At 37.5% G+C, this 17,924-nt stretch overlaps 1 long non-coding RNA gene across 1 annotated transcript; it reads left to right on the forward strand.

Moving 5' to 3' along the window:
- The first annotated feature begins 3,499 nt into the window (after window positions 1-3,499).
- On the forward strand, window positions 3,500-16,214 carry LOC123866062. Its single transcript, XR_006796117.1, has 3 exons — window positions 3,500-3,512; window positions 3,665-3,801; window positions 16,203-16,214. It is a non-coding gene; the product is annotated as an uncharacterized LOC123866062 (long non-coding RNA).
- Window positions 16,215-17,924: the final 1,710 nt, after the last annotated feature.

Here is a 17,924-nt window from a genome sequence, read left to right on the forward strand (position 1 = left end):
AAAAGAAGTGCATGCCCGAAAGCGAACCCAAGACCTTGTGAATAGGAAGTCGCGATGCTAAGCCTTAGTGCAGAGGCATGGAACATGCTGGCTGGCAGACAGCTATTAAGAAAACTTCTACACAACAGCCAGTTTGAACAAACAAATCTATTTTTTATTTTATTTACTAATAGTACCGCCCACAGAGTTACACATTTAGATTAAATACATGTTGTTCCTTAAATTCTAGGGCTCTTATGCAACTCCACTTACGGGCAGTCACAGCATGCATTAACATAAACATAAGTCGTACAGTAAAATATAAAATATAATATGATAGCTAACCTAAGGACTATGAAAAAATACCTAAGTTATAAATTTTAAAAGAATATAATAAGATGGAAATTAAGTTAAAGTAAAGTTAAGTTAAACTAAGCTAAATTATCTAAATCATCTAAAATACAATATACTTACGGCTAGGGACTGACACTAATTATCGTTATCCTATTGAGGAATCGAATGATTTGAAAATTTTTTCGATTTCCAAATCGAATTTGGAACGCCTCAAAAATCCTGCAGCTCTTGTGGACCTCCGAGATCCTCATTCTTTCCGAGACCCTCATCAAGCACTGTCGAGCAGAGTGCTCCAGAAGTTATATTACGTACCGCACCAGAACGAGGCGATACCTATCTTCAAACCATTGATATAAATATATAATAGTATATTTTTTGTAAATATCTTGTGTGATTATAAATGTAATTTATATGTGAGTGGCGTTTTACTCAAATACCTAACCACGCTGCCACACTAGGCTATCAACTTCTAGAAAGTAATAGTTTCATTAAACTCAGCCGTTACATAACATAGCGTGACTATTTCCAGTTCTGTATTTCTAGCTCTCGTAAAAATCTAGGTCAAAAGGCACTTTCAATAAAAACACCAGATATTAAAGGCCTCAATCTACTAAATGACCCTTGACATCAAACTATGTTGAATAACTGAATGTGTTTAATTTTATACTCTACGCTAGCTTTTCTAGGACTTTATTTCATACCTACTTGAATGTGCAATTTTTTTTAAACTACTCTTATAATTTGTAATTTTTTGCTTATTTATTTTATTTAGATATTTATGCCTCAGAGTAACCCACATAGCTCAATGGGTGCAAAGCTGAAGTGGCAATGGGCAGGATACATAGACTTTGCACATAGTTGAAAAACCGATATACGTTGGGTTCCTAAGATGCTGTATTGGCGATCTCGCATTGGAAAGCGCAGCGTTGGAAGATCCCCTCTATTAGGTGGACAGATGACATCAACCCTAAAATTGAGTCACAGGAACCCTAAAATTGTTAGTACTTGCGTAAGAAGTCAGTAGAAAGCACCCACTAGGTGGGCACATGACACCAACCCTAAAATTGAGTCGCAGGAACCCTAGAATTGTTAATTCTTGCATACGAAGTCGGTAGGAAGCACCCACTATGTGGACAGATGACAACAACCCTAAAATTGAGTCGCGGGAACCCTAAAATCGTTAGCACGCACGAACTCGTGGGTATGTACTAGTACTAGTAATAAAATAAAGTTTTACTTTACAATTCTGTATCATAATATACTAAGCTTTATACAAAAACCCCGTGAAAAAAGTATGCACGAGAAAAAAATATTCTCCTACATTCCACGTAAGCTTTTGAAATGAATTAAAAGTGTACTAACACGTAGATACCTCAGTATCGACGCGATGTATGAATGCCGCCATTCATACATCTCTACATCCATACAATATCTCTGCATTCATACAATTTCTCTACATTCATGCGGGCAGGCGGAAATCATTGTTAGAAATGGAAATTCTGTACACAATCTAACGGAAAATTATTCTTTATATGATTTTTTTGCTATTTGTATGCACTTTCTATGAATATAATAACACAATTTCGGTACGATGCCGCATTGAGACCGATCGTGCCAAGTAAGCCCTCTTCCATCTTAGACCGCATCATCATTTACCTTCAAATGATATCGCAGTCAAGGGCTAACTTGTATGAGACTAATAAAATTACTCAAGTGCGTGTCGAACTCTTACACAAAGGGTTCCGTACCATAGTTCACTTTTTATTTATTTTTAATTTTCATGGCGGGCATTTTGAAATTTTTATTATTTTGTTAGATATAGATTGGTACTAGAAATACAATTATGTGATAATTTCAACTCTACCTATTTCGGCCCACAGACAGACGAACGGACGGACGGATGGACGGGCGGGCGGACAGCGGAGGCTTAGTGGTAGGGTCCCGTTGGCACCCTTCGTGTACGGAACTCCAAAAACGGATTTCATAATTATTATTTAGCTGCATAAGAACTATGAAGTATGTGACCATAAACCACATGAATAATTGAGAGTTTCAGGATGTGAAACTGTAAAATTTATTTTTCTGTTAAAGAAAGAGAAAAAAAAATGTGCAACCAAAAATCCTTTGATCAATAGTAGTTTTTAGGACTGTTTTCAGTACACAGTGTTACAATAGACACAAGCCGTATGCAGCGAGGAGTACCGCCGTGTTATTCTCTAACAAGCCACGCTCGTCGTTGATTTCGTGGATGATACTGATTTGCCATCTTCTTCTTTTTCTTCTATCCTGGGTTTCTTTCAGCACCTACAATAGAATAGAATATAACATCAATGTTTTTTATTTAAATAAACTTTTATAAGATCTTTTGAATCGTCAAATGCATCTATCACTATTTTGGAATGCCTTTCCTACCGAGAAGAACCAGCAAGAAACTTGGTGATTGTTCTCACATTCTGGTGACATATATTTTCATTCAGTACTGTACTGTGTATTCATTCTGTGACATGGCAGAATACAAAATAGTATGAAGTAAAATTGTCAAAAATTTGAGATGGGGCATGTTGCCAGTTCACAATCGCTATTTATAACTATTTAGCTGCGTCAGTGCTGCAAATGAGGCTGCGGTTCTAAAGAATACCTATCTGCTGAGCAGTGATGCGTGAACATGAAATGAAGGTTTACGACAGCAGCAAAACCCGTCACTTGCTACCGTCCGGTCCCGGAATTGTGTTTGTAGTAAACAAAAATTTTCGCTTCAGTTTCAAATATGTTTAATTTTAACGTTTAAAATATCGTGAGAGATTTCCATTATAAATATAGGTGGTTATATCGACTAGATACGTGAGTATAGCCGTAACAACCTATGCTTATATGTTTAATTTTGTTCCTGAGTCAGCGCTGCAATCGAGGCTGTAGAGTTAAAGAATAGGTCTGCTGAGCAGCGATGCGTGAACTTGCAAATGAAGGCTTGCGACAGCAGCAAAAGCCTGTCGCTTGCCGCTGTCCCGGAACTGTTTGTAGTTAGCAAAAATTACTACTTGCTTTGTCAACTTGTACAGAATTTAAACTAAATTTTATGTCGTGCTTTCGACTTTTGTGTTAGTAAATGTGGGTAATGTTTAGGTTCACTTTTATATTATTTTACTATGTGTATTGATAAGGGCGTCCACAACACTAAGGTTGAAATCTATAGAGCGCACTTTGATTTTGCTCGGAACTTAGTTTCCAGTTAAAACGAGACAGATTTATGCCAGCGATATAACGTTGTCTCGTTTTAACAATGCCTTAAGTCTGAGCCAAGTTATAATGCGCCCTTTGGATCTCGACTTAGTGTCTAGCAATGTATGACGTCACTTCTAATACTATTCTGAAGAAAATATAAAAAATAAGACTTTATACTTTGACGTAAGATTTTTTACACTTTTATTACCTGTTATCTCCCAAAGGCACTATGATATAAACTTCATAGTCGCTGATCGTTCCCCCCCTGTATTGGGGACTATATACACAGAGAAACTTTCAGATTTTATAAAATAACGAAAGTCTGGCACGTGCTGGCTCTCTCTATTACTATCAAAGCTCTCACAAGACACCAACTCGAGCAGGGGGTTACAATAATAACTGCTATTAGCGATGGGCTACTAATAATTTAAATCATTTTCATTTGGTGAAATTATTATTTTTCTTCACAGTGACTTCACAGGTGATTTTTCACAGATTTTTAATTTTCGCATTTTTTTTTTAATTACAAGTTAGCCCATGACTGCGATCTCATAGTAAGTGATGAGATGATAGTGGGTTAGTGTTACACCCATGCGAGTCTTCTCGCTCGCGCGCACTTTAGCTCGGGTCGATGAAACCGGGCGCGGGATTAAATGTAATAATTTTCAATTGTGAGATTTTGCTTCGTAATTTTTCACAGGCTTAAGTAATGTAGCAATTGTTACACATGAAACGGCCTTTTATATGATTTTTCACACGCTATCTGTGAAATAATCCATCTCTAACTCGAATGGAGGTTAGATAACTGACGTCATCCATTACGATGGTCGCACATCCCTCGGAAGATTCTGCTACACAAATATTTGGGAACTGGCTCCTTACTTAGTAGGGTTTGTTTCCATTGTTTCTTGCATCGGGACTTGCATTAACTATATTTACATACATATAAAGCTAGCATTCAAAGCTACGTCAGGTCTTCGAATCGTCGATACCGCAAAGCCTTAAGACTAAGGTCTTCAATCAGTGCGTCCTACCTGTGATGACGTATGGAGCAGAAACGTGGACACTGACAGTTGGCCTCGTCCACAAACTAAAGGTCGCTCAGCGCGCTATGGAGCGAGCTATGTTGGGTATTACTCTCAGGGATAAAATCCGGAACGAGGAAATTCGCAGAAGAACAAAAGCGACCGACATAGCTCAAAGGATTAGCAAGCTGAAGTGGCAATGGGCAGGTCATGTCTGTCGCAGAACCGACGGCCGATGGGGCAGACGTGTTCTGGAGTGGAGACCGCGTACCGGTAAGCGCAGTGTGGGACGACCTCCTGCCCGCTGGACCGATGACCTGAAGAAGGTGGCGGGGAGCGGGTGGATGAGAATGGCGGAGGACCGTGTTTGGTGGCGCGCTCTTGGAAAGGCCTATGTCCAGCAGTGGACGCATACAGGCTGATGGATGGATGGATGGATGACATACATATAAATAAATCGATAAGAGATTTTAATAGTACGAACCTATACAGCAGAGATAACTGACGTTATCCATTTGCTACAGAAATATTGGGCTATTAGCTGCTTATAAGTTAATTTATTTATAGTTACTTTCCATTGATTTATCCGTCACGACTTAAATCTTTATTACCAAAGTTATAAGAAATAATGCTTACGAGTATATTGAGAAGGGGTGCAATAATAGCTCGTATGAAGCCGAGATAACCTGACGTCATCCATCACGATATTACGTCGCCTAGTCCGTGGATGATTCTGTTACACAAATATTTGGGAACAGGCTTCTTACTTAGTGGAGCTTGTTTCCATTGCTCCATACGACACGGCTTCAAGAAAAATGACGTCATGGCATATTTTTAATGGCATACCTACAGCAAGATAGTCAGTTTGGACGTATTATGTTTTCATTAATAAGTTACTTAGTGAAAATATTTATTGAACCTACTTTTGATGATTTTTAAGTCAAGTTTCTTATCTTTTTGTTAGGCAAAAAGTCTTTTTATTTATTTAATCCTAAAACACCCCAAAGCGGGTCCGTTGTGTAAACATAAATCCATTCGGTTAATGTTTAAATAAACCGATTAGGAAAAAATGCAATAATGGAGTCGATCGATGTGGCAGCGTTCCCTTCTTGTGGTTTAATAAGGACCTGTGCACATAAGAGAATAAAACTTAAGACATAAAAATCTTACCCTAGCTTGTAGGGTATGATTGTTTAGAGCTCATAGAGTAGAGTACGAATATATTTTTTATTTAATTATTAATCTTAAAAAATTAACAAATGGAGTGCCATGAAAGCCCGTTTTAGACCATTTTTGTGACGGAGGCTATCACAAAAACTAAACTAGTTAGGAATATGAAATATTGGTATAATATTATAATATTATGCACCATAGAATGTATTTATTTCCAACAAATACTAATAACAACGATTTACGAAACAGTTTATTAGTTGAAACGAACATTTTTTGGGGTTTTCTTTCGCGGTTTATTGCGATTTTTCTAGGTCGGGCTTATTGACAAACAATAATTTAAAAAAAGATTTATATTGAGTATGACTTCTTATCCCAATTTTTTTAATAAGTTATGTTTAAGACACACAAATAGATAAATCGTAAGCCAGACATTCACGTCTTAAGACTATCCTATTTGGCACCAATATATACGCACGTTTAGACAAATATTTATCACAGAACGTTGAAAGCTCGGAGATTTCTTTAATAACCTAATTCCGTGGACGCTTTTAGACACCCTCCGTCTCGAAATGTTATGTCAGTTGCTACTGTGTTGGTGATGAAGACGATATTTTATTCGTAATTAAGCTGAAATAGCACAACATTTTAATTAGAACCGTTATTTTAACATTTTACGCTGCTACTTTTACGGTTGTCTAAATGTATAAAAGCTGAACTGATCTATCAACGTGCAGCATAGTTTTTTTTATTCAGATACAAGTTAGCCTTGACTACAATCTCACCTGGTGGTAAGTGATGATGCAAAGATGGAAGGGGGCTAACCTGGCAGAGTAGCAATTTTTTATTAAACCCATACCCCTTTGGCAATGCAACGTGGCCAAACTCTCAGGCATGCAGGTTTCCTCACAATATTTCCTTCATCTTTAAAGCAAGTAAAATTGAAATGCTGAATAACGCACATAACTTCGAAAAGTGAGGTGCGTGTTTGGTATCAAACTTCGGATCTAAGTGATTAAACGCCGAAGTTTAACCATCAGACCAAGTAACAATGCACACAAATTAATGCCATGTTTATTAAAGCAATGCACCTCTTTAAAAAAAATAACTAACTAGCCTACAGTGGTCCTGGTTATTTTAAAATATTCCTTAGGGTCCATAATTAAAAACAAATGAAAAAAATGTAATTTTTTGCTTGTTACCAGTCATCGCGAGTCAAATTATCATCCAAAATTACCCTTTAACGGAACACCCGCCGCCCAACAAAACAAATCCCTATTAAATCGCAACCGGACACCCTTGGAAATAAAAAATAATACTCAGTAAAGAACGAGTTGTTTAATTTACACAGGGTTCCGCCATTCACATCAGCCTTTTTTTAAGGTTCAAAAATTCAAAATATTTTTATTCAATTAAACTTTTACAAGTGCTTTTGAATCGTCAAAATATAATCTACCACTGGTTCGGAATGTCATACCCGAAGGGTGCCAACGGGGCTCTATTACTAAGACTCTACTGTCCGTCTTCCGTCCGTCCGTCTGCATGTCTAAAAATGGGCTGTATTTTGTGAACTGTAATAGGTAGAGAGTTAAAATTTGCACAGAATATGTATTTCTATTGCCGCTTTATCAACAAAAAACAATAAGTCGATAAGACAATAAATCAAAATAAAAATGAAATTAAAAAGTGTAATTTCTTGTACAATCGTACAGAACTCTCACTAGAATGATTTTTTTAAAATACTAGGTAATGCCCTCGATTTCATCTGGGTGAAGTAAGGTTTTTAAAAATCCCTTGGGAACTTTTTGATTTCCCATGATAAAAAATTTAATCTATACCCATTCAAAAATCATCCTTGCTCTGCTACGGTGTGATTGAAGGACAAACCAACAAACAAACACACTTTCTCATTTATACCTACTATGGGTAATGAAGAAGATCAACATTGTACTACAGAACGATTTTTTCCCAAACGTTTTGAAAAGGAACCCTAGAAAATGTAGAAAAAAAGTCGCTTGTGTCGTATTAGCCGAGTTTTGGGGTTGTATGACTTTTGTTACAGGATCGCTTTGGATCGGTCATTGTTGCTCTGTGGGGTGGAAAGCCCTAAAAACTATTCTTTTGCATCGTCTGGTAGGCGTTGGTTTTATAGGGAAGAGCTTTTAGCGAGTAAAAATATATCGATTGCTTTTATCGATTTTTGTGCTCGACTTACTTTTATTGAAAACGTAGTGACATTCATTAAGATTTATTTATTTATTGGTAGGACATTGTAAATTTAAAGAAGGCTTTCACACTAATATTATAAAGGAGAAAGTTTGTATGTGTGTGTGTGTGTGTGTGTGTGTGTGTGTGTGTATGTTTGTTACTCCTTCACGCAAAAACTACTGGATGGATTGGGCTGAAATTTAGAATGGAGATAGATTATACCCTGGATTAGTACATAGGCTACTTTTTATCCCGGAAAATCAAAGAGTTCCCACGGGAATTTTAAAAAACCTACATCCACGTGATTGAAGTCGCGGGTATCAGCTAGTATTATATAAAACTTGGATAAAAATAACATGATTAATTTATTCAACATTACAAAAAAATAATATGACAAATACTAAGCTGAAACCACACACAGTTTATTAGTTGGTAAGTCTTACATAACTAAAGATTTATAATAAAAAAAAACACATAGGTACATAGTTAATAAATATAGGTAGGTTTACAGTGCTTTTATTATAAATTGTAAATAGTTACATTATTTTTTTACCTTTCATCAAGAATCCTTTATCAAACAGCTAGTAGCTTATTCCTGTGACTGTACCCGCGAGGCTTTTTAAAGATTCCATCCATCCATCAGCCTGTATGCGTCCACTGCTGGACATAGGCCTTTCCAAGAGCGCGCCACCAAACACGGTCCTCCGCCTTCCTCATCCACCCGCTCCCCGCCACCTTCTTCAGGTCATCGGTCCAGCGGGCAGGAGGTCGTCCCACACTGCACTTACCCGTACGCGGTCTCCACTCCAGAACACGTCTGCTCCATCAACCATTGGTTCTACGACAGACATGACCTGCCCATTGCTACTTCAGCTAAATTCTAAAGATTACGATGAATTAATGTCTCAAAATATTTCATCTCTTCATTACCTCTAAGTTCGTCATCATAATCAACCCATCATCAGCCCACTAAGCATGGGTCTCCTCTCAGAATGAGAAGAGTTTGGGGGCTATAGTCGCTGGTCAAAGGTCTGTAAGAATATTTCCTCTGAATTTCAAGCCTCTATATCATCCGGTTTAGACTGTGCGTTAGCTTCCTGTCAGTTCCGATAGATATTTAGAAACGTTTACTTTAACCTTTATGTTAAGTATCAACCTTGCAAAGCTTTGAAAAAATGAAGTCACACTAATATTATAAAGGCAAATTTTTTTGTATACGTGTGTATGTTTGTTACATTTTCACGCAAAAACTACTGAACGAATTTGTCTGAAATTTAGAATGAAGATAGATTATACTCTGGATTAACACATAGGCTACTTTTTATTCCATAAAATCCAAGAGTTCCTACGTGATTATAAAACACCTATATCAACGCGGACGAAATCGCGGACATCAGCTACTATTTAATACCATTCTAGTATGTCGATATTCACTCACAGCACATCACTAGCGCGCACGCGACAGGGATGAGCCAAATTGATTTTAACACAATAACGAGTCCCGTTCAATAGGCGACCCCTATTTGTAACTGCGATGACGCGCCGTGCCATCCATCATGCAGTGCGTACTGTGTCAGATGGTGTGGCTTATGTAGAAATATGGGCATAGATTCACTAGGCTACTAGTGAAATTCATAAGTACTTAATTATATTGTGTACTAGAGGATGCCCGCGACTTTGTCCACGTGGATTTAGATTTTTTAAGGTCCCGTGGGAACCGTTTGATTTTCCGGAATAAAAAGTTGCCTATGTCAATTACAGGGACGCAAGCTACCTCGGTACCGAATTTCATACAAATCGGTTAAGCGGATGGGTTTTTGGGAATCTCGTGGAAACTCTTTGACTTTCCGGGATAAAAAGTAGGTAGCCTATGTCCGTCGCCAGGATATAAGCTAACCCTGTACCAAATTTCGTCAGAATCGGTTAAACTGTTGGGCCGTGAAAAGGTAACAGACAGACAGACACACTTTCGCATTTATAATATTAGTATGGAAGTATGGAAGTATGGATTTGTCATGGATAATCAAATAGAAGTCATTGTGGATAATATTATCATATTATGTTGAAGAAGTAGAGCATCTTACATAGCTCTGAAAGTCATGAATTGGTATATTATGAACGGGCAACGTTGGCTGACCGCGCCACAAGGTGGACAGATGACATCGAACGAGGTAACGAGTCGCAGGCAGTCGCTGGGTTCAGGTGGTGCAAGACCATGGTGTTTGGAAGTCCCTACAAGTGATCTATGTCCAGCAGTCAGTCAGCAGGATGTCTATCGGTTGAAAATCATGATAATGGTGATGACTAGGTAAGGAATTATTTTGATCTAGGAGCTTCCTGAATCCTACAGCTCACTGTGACTTGTTTGACGTCTATCCACCTAGTGTAGGGACTACCTTCGCTGCGGTTTCAGTGTGAGGTAGCCATTCTAGCATATGGGACCATAATTCTATTGATTTTTCAAATTATGGTGCTCTGTTTATTGAATTTGTCAGTTCAGCTTCGCGATCTGAGCTATGTCGGTTACTCTGGGTTTCCTACGGTTCTCCACATATTATTCTCATAAAAGTGTGATATTAATTCAACTCTTTGTAAAGCCAACAAGAGCCAACATTATTATTTTATTAGATACATCGTAACTGGTTCAATAACTAAACTAGCTTGTCATCACCGAATAACAATTTTTCAACGTCCCCAATATAAAATACGAGCAAATCACAATAATTTGCTGTTCACAATGAAATCGTAACTATTTATGTTACAGTACCCCTTGCGCAATTGTACTCGCCAAGGTTACATTTCATAAATTACCCATTCTACATAAAAGACCCCCTCATACGAGGTCCATTATAAAAAGGCCCCCCTGTTTATAATGTTACAATTTTAATGATTTGGACGAGGGACCCGCGCGGTCACTGATTGTTTGGCTGATTGAAATCCTGAGGCGGCTTCAAATCTACTCGATGATATAATTTTTTTTTTTATTCAGATACAATCGCCCCTGCAATCTCACCTGGTGTTAAGTGATGATGTAGTCTAAGATGGAAGCGGGCTTACCTTAGTGGTATTCATTAAATCCATACTCCTTTAGTTTCTACATGACATCGTACCGGAACGCTAAATCACTTGGCGGAACGGCTTTGCGAGTAGGGTGGTAACTAGCCACGGCCGAAGCCTCCCACTAGACCAGATCAGAAATTTAGAAATTATAAAATTCCAAACCTCTGTCGGGAATTGAACCCGGGACCTCCCAAATCACAGCGCTTACCACTGCGCAAAGAAGGCCGTCAAATACATATTGTGTTCAGATTTTTTGAAAATTTTGTTTGTTTTGAGATAAGATTGAATAGGCAATGCAAGCGCGCTTCAACCTATTAGAGTTGCGTACCTCAAAAGGAAAAAAACCCTTGGATCACTTTGTTGTCTGTTTGTCTATGTGTCTGTCTGCCTGTCTGTCTGTCAAGAAAACCTATAGGTTGCTTCCCGTTGACCTAGAATCATGAAATTTGGCAGGTAGGTAGGTTTTATAGCATAACTAAAGGAAAAAATCCGAAAACCGTGAATTTGTAGTTACATCACAAAAATAATATGTGTTCATGAACAAATAAACGAAAAAATATGTAAAGTCCATCATTTTTGATCTATGGTTTGAATGTATTTTGGCTTTTGGTTATTGGTTTAAAATGAAAATATTGTTTCATTATTTTCACGTTCACGTTTCTCGTGGTGGAAATACAAAATATGTTAACGTAATTATCCGAGCGTCGGATTAATGGAGTGACAATAATCTTATGGTATCACGTTCGGAGGGCACGGATTATCCCGAATTTAATCAGTGGGAACCGCGCGTCCCTTGTCGGGACTTGCTGATGCAATTCAATGGATTGGACGGCTTTAATGGTATAAAAACATTTCTGATAGACTACTATCCATACTAATATTATAAATGTGTAAGCGTGTCTGTTTGTAACCTTTTCACGACCCATCTGATTACGATGAGTCTATAAAAATCCCATAGGAACTCCTGGATAAAACATCGCCTGGGACGCAAGCTATCTTACTATCAAATTTTGTCAAAACCGGTTAATGGGATGGACCGTGAAAAGATAACAGACAGATAGACACTAACCCCTCCCACTATTGAAGTCAACAGTGGGAGGCCAAAAGGCCAAAGCCACAGTCCACCACACTGACCAAGTGTAGATTGGCAAACTTCACACACTTCTCAAAACCCTATGAAGTCTCAAAAAACCGGCATGGTTTCCTCTCGACGTTTTTGATATTTAATTGCTTAATAAATATTTCCAAAATGTGTGTGGCCGGGATCGAATCTCGGACTCCTGAATAGGAGGCCAACGTTTTGACCACTAGGCTATCATCGCTTCCTCTTTACCTTGTTTGGGTATCTACTAGAACCTAACTAACATCTACTTTCGTCTTTATAATATTAGTATGATTAGAGTTTAGCTACTAATTTGCGACATCTAATCAATATGATACGAATAATATATTTAATCTTAATTAAATAAGATACAAGAGAACAATAAATACACAGGGGACGTCTCAAAGAAATTAGCCAGGTTCCCCCTGAATATAACGGATTAATAAAGGATCGATACGCGGCGGAAAGAGCCTCGTGTGTGATTGAATAACCTGAGCCGAAGGTAATTTCATACAATCCCTTCTTTATGTGGGGCTGGGGAATTACATTTTTGGTCTAATAAGAAAATTCTGAATTGGATGCGATTTTGATTAAAGCCGGATTCTATGCAGAATTGTACCTTTATAGCTAAACTGTTAGAAAGTGGATAGAAATCCTAAAAGAACGTTGGTTTAACCCTCCCCATTGTATTATAATTTTCGTACATATAAGCAGGTTAGCTCATCTGGTCATGTGATACAAACATACATACATACATAGACTGCTAAAATCATAACCTTTTGACTTTTCCGTAGTCGAGTAAAAAAGGGGGATAAGATTGAAAAGTTCCCGAGCACACTCTTCAAAATTATATCCTGTACTCTTCCCTATCCTTACTTGTGATTGATTGAAAAAATCGATCGACGTTTTCGAAATCTGCAAACTCCTACTAAGCCTCTGTAATGGAGGCCATCTTTGTAGGTCAGTGAGCTAGGAGTAAGCAAGTATACAATTTGCTGGCTAACTGAATTAGACGTTAGGCACATATGGAAATTGGATACATTATCTAATTACTACGGCGACGTCGTTAATTATTGTGTTGGATATGTACAATGATGTATTATAATATAACCTAGCCTATATACTTATGTATTTATATGTGCAGATAATGTGATTATTATCCATACTAATCCATACTAATATTATAAATGCGAAAGTGTGTCTGTCTATCTGTCTGTCTGTCTGTCTACTAGCTTTTCACGCCCCAACTGTCTCACCGATTTTGACGAAATTACATCATTGGTACAGAATTAGCTTACATCCGTGAGAAAGACATAGGCTACTTTTTATCCCGAAAATCAAAGAGTTCCCACGAGATTCTTAAAACTCATCCGTTTAACCAATTTGGTGCAGAGATCGTTTGAATCCCGGGAATTGATATAGGCAACTTTTTATCCCGGAAAATTAAATAGTTCCCACGGGAATAAAAAAATCAAAATCCACGCGGATGAAGCCGTGGGGATCATCTAGTTGTATATACATAATATATTAATGCTCGAATCAATATAATCAATCCATTGCCAGCAACTGAGCACTTGCCTCCTCTCAGAATAGAAGGGTTTAGCCTTGGTCCACCACGCTGATCGAGTGCGGATTGGCAGTGGGATATCAAATGAAAGAGGAAAAAATTTAGAGCCCATAAAATATATAAAATATAGTGCAATGTTAAAATACACCGAGTGACAAAAACAATTTTACTATATCTATCGCCTGACTACAGCTACCCGAAAGTTCGCGGGTAGTAGTCGGCTTTTTTTCCTTACTAAGTATAAGAAGAAGACAAGAGTAAATTAAAAATTTATAACACCCCTGACAAGTGAAGGTTACAGTAATAACTAGAAAAGAGTAGATAACTTTCAAACGGCTGTACCGATTTTCTTGGATTATAGCTAAGAAAATCAAGCCACCTTTTAAACAAAAAAAACTAAATTAAAATCGGTTCATTAGTTTAGGAGCTACGATGCCACAGACAGATACACACGTCAAACTTATAACACCCCTCTTTTTGGGTCGGGGGTTAAAAAAGGTAAACGATTTGCGATCACGAGTTCCAGGAAAAAATCGCGGATAGTTGGATAGAATCTAGAACTAATTTAGTTTCCTAGAAATCTGTTTAATACTGTTGGACTGCTAGATAGGATTATAGGCACTAGAAAATGCTCTCAGCTTCAGAGGTATAAGGAGGATGAACTCTATTTTATAGATTTTGTACCTATTTAAGAGAGGTCTCTCCGTCACTCGTATTTCCAATTTCATTTGAATATTAAGCAACCAAAGTCCATTAAATTTTGCAGATATATTCTATAAACTAATATCTATGTCTGTGGTTTTCCAGATTTCCGTTAAAATATTCGGTTTCAAAGTTACGTATTTTGATTCTCTCGACGAATCTTGACAGACAGACCGATAGACCCTATAACGGTACCAACCCTTTTTTTTCTAGAGATACCGAAGCCTACAAACTATCTTAACTTAGTACAAATTAAAAGCCACGCGCAAAACTTTGCTACTTTAAGAAGCTTTTTATTTTTAAACTGCACAATACCAAATTTCCGTAGGTATAATTATATTTTTGAATCTTTAATCTTAAGTCCTTATGAAATGGAAAACTGACTAGATACAATTTTCTCGATAGAACAAAATCGAAATCTGCCCTAAATCTCCTTTTTTGCTAGAAACGGCATGTTTTACTTGTCTATTGCATTAAAGTTCAAAAGTCCGTAAAAAATGTTGCACTGCACGTATTTTTAAGAAGCATTTATCACAGAACAAAACAGGGCAAATAAATTACAAAAACAAACAGACATAGCTTAGGTACCGAAAAAATAGCCCAAGTACACCGTAACGAAGAGGGATGTTCAGTTGGGCTCGATTTATGCGTTTCGGAACATAGGTTAATTAGTATAAGGGGCGCTGCACACACTGCGATGCGTGCTAAGCACTAGTCGAGTCGAATTTTCAATGAAACACTATTTTATGACGTTTTTAATGCTACCAGGTTTTAATGAAAAATAAATAATGCGAGTTAGACTCGCCCACCGAGGGTTCCGTACTCGGGTATTTTTTCCGACATTTTGCACGATAAATCAAAAACTATTATGCATGAAAATAAATAAAAATCTGTTTTAGAATGTACAGGTAGAGCCCTTTCATATGAAACCCCATTTAGTACAATTATCTTACTTTAAAAATTGAAAGTACTAAATTATTTGTCCTTGAGCACATTTTTTTTGTGATGTAACCACAAATTCACGGTTTTCGGATTTTTGCCTTTACTTGTGCTATAAGACTTATCTACTAAGATAAACAAGTAGATTCTCACTGAAACGCAAGAGGCACATTAACGCAATCCGTTGTAACCGCAACCTGACTATGAAATCATGATAACCCTCTCCTGTAACTCTAAAGCCCGAGCAAATCTTTCGCGTTTCACTGAAAATGTTTCTGTAATTTGTTTAGCTTTTAAGTCAGCTAAGGAAAACTAAAGTATAGACAACTTGTAGGAGCGTCAGCAGCGAGCTTTATGTAACGCTCACTTTTTGCCGGCGTTTTAACAAAATTTATCGCTTTTTTTTTTGTATCCGGAAGCCGGCGTTCGTTTGCTCCTTTCACCTCACGTAGGTCGGTGCATTTGTTACGATTCGACTAATGTTTGGCTTTTTCTTTTCAGGTATGTACTCCTAAGCTGTGTCGACTTGCTTCGGTATCTCTGGTATGCACTGGTGTCGAAGGCCAGATCAATATCATTCAGTAATAGCGACCCGACCCGGCTTTGCATGGGTAACATTTTTCTTTTTTTAACCCCCGACCCAAAAAGCGGGGTTTTATAAGTTTGACGTGTGTATCTGTCTGTGGCATCGTAGCTCCTAAACTAATGAACCGATTTTAATTTAGTTTTTTGTTTGAAAGGTGGCTTGATCGAGAGTGTTCTTAGCTATAATTCAATAAAATCGGTTCAGCCGTTTGAATGTTATCAGCTCTTTTCTAGTTACTGTAACCTTCACTTGTCGGGGGTGTTATAAACTTTTAATTTACACTTGTAGTCATACGTTTCTAATAATATAAAATATCATCAGAAGAATTTTAAAAACTTTTAGCAGTATTTCAAATTGGACTATTTACAGTGTAAAGGATTTTTTAAACGAGATTAAGCGATCGCCATCGGCCCGCGCGCGATCTGAGCCCTAATTCCCAACGAGGCTTAATTTAAAACTGTCTCTCTTCCGGCCTGATTGATTGTGCTCTGTCCGTAATTTATAGTCCACGCTCAAAATACGACATATTATGAATAATGCGATCATGGGTATGTATTTATCGTAGTTTTCGTCCTATTTTTAGGGTTCCATAACTCAAAATGAAAAAAGGATTAAAAGTAGCCTATGTGTTAATCCAGGACATAATCTATCTCTCCATTCCACGGCCAAATCCATCCAGTAGTTTTTGCGTGAAGGAGTAACAAACATACACATATACACCATACACACATACATACACACAAACTTTCGCCTTTATAATATTAGTGTGAAGTGTGATGTGATCTCAAACAAGGTATAATAATTGAAACATTGTCTCCACTCCCAACCTTGATCGATCGGTATGTCATGGTAATTTATAATTGTAAGCGCAACAAATTATAATGAATAATAAGAGTTAGCGTGCGTCCGTTTGTCCGCCATGATTGATGGGCAGATTATGGGGGTTTAATTTCACAAATTTGTCTTTCATACTTGAACTATTTCCATTTTGCCAGGATCACTTTTGCCAACAGTATTGAAATATTCACTGTATTGTTCAATTTTGATGGATAGTCAGATAACCTATGAGCTTCGTTACATCAAGATTACATCATTGAAGTGTGACGATACTGAAAGTCACCTTCGAGTTGTTACAGGTTTGTTCCAAGTTCCCTAAATCGGTCATATTTTGTATTTTTGTAAAACTCTATTTATATAAATCTAGGTAGGCTCATATTATTAAAAAAATTAAGTCTAATGTACTAATAGTTTTTGTATATATTTTTTTTTGCTACAGTATTAGGGTTCGCAAGCTGTTGTTAAAAACATAAGAAACTCGACGATGCTTGCGATTTCAACCAAATAGATTTAGGTAGATTTATTGAAAATCCCGTAGAAACTTTAATTTTCCTAATAAAAAGTAGCTTATGTTATTCTTCAGGTTTATAACTATAATCAATCAAAAAACCAGGTGATTTTTTTTGCATGGACATAATTAAAATCCTGGATATGGATACTTTTTATCTCGCAAAATCAAAGAGTTTTTAAAACCTAAATCCACGAAGACGAAGTCGCGAGCGTAGGCTAGTCCTGTAATAATTTGGTTTATCCTTGTGTAAAAAGCTGTGATAGCCTAGTGATTAAACCGTCCGCCTCCTAATCGGAGGTCGGGGGTACGATCCCGGGCACTCACCACTAACTTTTCAGTTATGTGCGCTTTAAGCAATTAAATATCACTTGTTTTAACGGTGAAGGAAAACATCGTGAGGAAACCCGCATGCCTGAGAGTTCTCCATGTTCTCAAAGGTGTGTGAAGTCTGCCAATCCGCATTGGGCCAGCGTGGCAGACTATGGCCTTGAACCCTTCTCATTCTGAGAGGAGACCCGTACTCAGTAGTAGGGCGGAAATGGGTTGATCATCCTTGTGTATTCCGTTGCATCATTTTCTATCCGAATACTATTAGGGAATGGGAGATAACCTATTTTGAAAAAATGCTTGTCAATAGTCAAAACGTTATTCGGAGGGAACCG

The sequence above is a fragment of the Maniola jurtina genome, chromosome 6 (assembly GCF_905333055.1).
Source record: "Maniola jurtina chromosome 6, ilManJurt1.1, whole genome shotgun sequence".
Lineage (NCBI taxonomy): Eukaryota > Metazoa > Arthropoda > Insecta > Lepidoptera > Nymphalidae > Maniola > Maniola jurtina.